We start from the raw sequence: 4,137 nt of genomic DNA on the forward strand, positions 1-4,137 counted from the left end.
CAACAAACATTTATTATTCGTGGTAATAATGGATGAATATCTATTAAGCTAGGATTTAAGAGATAGGCACTTAATGTTCTAGGTATTGTAGATGATGTCATAGGAGCATAAATTGGGAGAGGGAAGGGGCATCAGAAGCTATTGATTCCAATCTACACAGTATGCAGATGAGGAAACTGAGATCTTTCTGACTCCCAAGTATCATATCCATAAAGTAGTACATGGACAAGAGACAGACAAATAAAGCATTTCTTAGAGCTTATTTAGGGGCCAGACCCTGTGCTAGGGATAAAAAAAATCCAGAAAACAACATAGTTCTTACTCTCAAAAAACTTACATCCTGGGGGCAGCTAGGTGGCACAGTGGATAAAGCACCAGCCCTGGATTCAGGAGGACCTGAGTTCAAATCCAGCCTCAGACACTTGACACTTACTAGCTGTGTGACCCTGGGCAAGTCACTTAACCCTCATCGCCCCACAAACAAACACTTACATCCTAATAAAAGAGGCACTGAAAATTAGAAAAAACAGAATTCTCCCAGAAAGTTGGGCAATTTTTTTTCCTGATAGTGGCATGGTGAGATGGGATGACTTCAAAATGGCCTGTTGTTCCTTATGAAAATTAAAGTTCAGATCTGACCATGTTCTATTCTCCTATTTAATAATCCCTAGTGTTTCCCTACAGGGAAAGCCCCTCTAGAATCAAATATAAGTTTTTTTGTATAGCATTTAAAATTCTTCACAACCAGACCCTTTTTAGGACTAAATTTGAGTCCTTCTAGGTAAGGGGCTACTTCTGTGCCATGATGCACTGCTAAGTGCTGGGAATACAAAGACAGAAATGAAGTGTTCTTTTTTTTTTTTTTTTTTTGCGGGGCAATGGGGGTTTTTTGTGACTTGTCCAGGGTCACACAGCTAGTAAGTGTCAAATGTCTGAGGCTGGATTTGAACTCAGGTACTCCCGAATCCAGGGCTGGTGCTTTATTCCCTGGGCCACCTAGCTGCCCCCGGAGCTTACTTTCTTTGATGATAGCTCATAGGACTTTGGTGTGTGTGTGTGTATGTGTGTGTGTGTGTTCCCCTTCCTTTCCAGTCTTCTAACACCCGTCTCTTCCATTTACCCTATGATACGGTCATACTGGCCTACTTGCTATTCCTTAAACATGATGACCCAACTCTTGTCTCAAGACAAGACATTGTCCTCCATGCTCTCTCTTTCCTCACCTCTGGCTCTTGAAGTCCTTGTATTCCATCAAGACTCAGCTCCAAAGTCACCTTCTGGAGGAGGCCTTTACTGGTCCTCCCAGAAGCTAGTGCCTTGATTTTTTTTTTTTTTTTTTAGTGAGGCAATTGGGGTTAAGTGACTTGCCCAGGGTCACACAGCTAGTAAGTGTTAAGTGTCTGAGGCCAGATTTGAACTCAGGTACTCCTGACTCCAGGGCTGGTGCTCTATCCACTGCGCCACCTAGCCGCCCCTAGTGCCTTGATTTTTAAGGTGGCTACCTTCCAGGATATAATCTTACAGATTTTTCCCCATTAATTTGTAAACTCCTTGAAGGCAAGTATTGATTTGTTTTCCTTTTGTATTCTCAGCTGGTATAGGCCCTTAATAAATGCTTATTGATTGGTAAAATCTATTGTGCCTGTCAATAACCAGTCATTTAATGCTTCAGATACTCCTTCCCCTGAAACAGATCACAACCTCAATTTTAGGAGAATTGCCTGACTGAGAGGCTAAACTATTTGCCTTTGGTCACATAGCTATAGTCAAAAGGAGGCCTTGAACCTAGGTCTTTCTGACTTCTGAAAGTTTCTGAGGGACAGATTCTTATTCTTGTCTTTATATCTTTGAGACTCAGTACCCAGGAAGCCTTGAATAAATGTTTGTTTAGTTAAATGGAACTGGCTCAGTTCCTAAATGTTTCAACTATAGTTTCTTTTGAGCTATAGGGAGATCAGAAGGCTTCATCTACATCTCTGGCAAGTATCAGGATGAGTGAGATTAGACTCAGGAAAGTACAATATCCTTTATTGAGGGACTCAGTAAGCCAAGCCAGGAAACAACATAAAACCATGAGAAGCCTTGGCTTGGAGGGGAGGATGTCTGGGCCTAAAAAGTAGAGAACTGACTTCAAGAAAGTTTCAGTGGCAATTTGGAACTATGCTCAAAGGGCATGCTCCTCCAGCTGAATGGATCCATGTCTCTGGAATTCCCAACACAGCATTGTCCTCATGTGAGTTATTCTCTATGTTAGTGTCAGGATTCCCACCCAAAGACCACTCCTCTTTTTTTTTTTAAACTATTATAAGGAGATACCCTGTTTTCCAAAGCTAAGACACAGCAAACAAACTGTGCCCTGAGCTTGGCATAACAACAATCCTTTGTACTCACCCTCTGGATGAACTCAGCTGTAGCTAAATCACAGAATTGGCTCAAGACAACCCCAGGTGATCCCTGAGCTCAGACAAACATCTGTAGGAGCCACAGTCTGGTCATGAAGCCCTGCTATGAATAGACTTTTCCCACCAGGCAAATTTATCTCATTGTTGCTGTTATTCCCTTATTGCAATGGCTATACCTTACTGCCTGCCTCTTTGTCTAGCCATGACTATTTGTATCAAGGCTTAGCCTTGCTGCTTTTGGACTTCTTGTTCCTAGAACAGACCCCAGCACACATATAAGGTTTTTTGCCAATAACCTCCATGAGCTCTTTGGTTTTATATTATTTTATTTTACTTTTCAGAGTTGAACAGTTGGTATATAACCTCTGTGAGCTCTTTAGTATTTTCAGAGTTAACAGTTGTTGCATAACCTCAGTGGCTCTAAGGTCATTTATTTTTAGAGTTTGACATTAGTGTATGTGACTGAGTTGTATATTGGGCCCCCTTCAACCTTTCTCCTTCCCTCTCTTTCCCATTACTCGCCAATAAAGCTTTGCATTGAACTGATGCCCAATGGCTTTACATGTTATTTTCAGCATCAGAACTCATGAAGTGGTTATTTTCTCCAACATCTTGGGCTGGCCCACAGCCTTCCTTTAAACATAAACCAGTTACTGGTCAAGGCCTTAACCTATTGGTAACTGTACTTTCAGCGAGGGAACTTGGCGCTATGTGCCTAGTCATAGAAAGCAAGGATTAACAGAAGAACCCTATGTTCTCCCAGAAGGGATTCCCTTATACTAGATTTATCATGAATCAATCACATGTTCAACTTAATTTATTAAAGAAAATTTTAAAATTAAATATGTTTGCTTTTACTTGAAAGTTCATTGTATTATCAAAGCAGAGAATTGTCACATTTAATTCTAATTGGGACATACATTTAAAGAGGATTTTGTAACGACAGCAAGAAATGCAGTCCATTCACTTTAGTAGATGAAATCATTCTTAGATGTGCCATCCTTAGATGGTACAGCATTGCAGGAAATAATTATCAATAACTAATACCCTGGGTATATTCAGTGTTCTCCCCTTCTTTTAATCAAGGTCCTTTCTTTCCTACTTCCTCCTCCCCCACTCCAAGGTCCAGTTCCTCTTAAAAGAAAGATTACATTGAATCTCTTCATCTTGGTCAGACCCAACCCAGCCTTACAAGGAGTTTAATCTAATCATTGTATTCTATTTTGGCTTGATTGGAGACCTTCTTTTTGCCAATCCACCCATTGAAAAGGGTATGAATTCCTTGAATTGATAGCTCAAGGTTGGTGGTGGTCTGGTATAGCCCTTCATTTTAATATAACCTACCTCTGATTGTCAATCAATTAGATTTGCTTGCTATTTGATGGATCACCTACAGTTAGAAGAGTTTATAAACTGTGAGTCCACCACCTGTTGGGTCTTTGGTCTAAGAGAGATAGCCAGTGACCATCTTTTTAATTAATAACCTGCCAGTCTTATTAATAAAAAAAAACCTGATTACATTACCTAGAAATTATGTCTCATATTTTTAATTATCATAATTCCAATTTGTGGGAACTGACATGATTTGAATCCTTTACCAGGATGGGACTATTAATGCTTAAATTGCAAAATGCAGAATATGTTGCACATTGGTGTGGTCTATCTCACTTACTTATCTATAGAGATAAACTATTTCAAGAATGTACCCTCAAAAAAGCTGAATTGCTTACCAGGT

Source organism: Dromiciops gliroides, chromosome 1, assembly GCF_019393635.1.
Source record: "Dromiciops gliroides isolate mDroGli1 chromosome 1, mDroGli1.pri, whole genome shotgun sequence".
NCBI lineage: Eukaryota > Metazoa > Chordata > Mammalia > Microbiotheria > Microbiotheriidae > Dromiciops > Dromiciops gliroides.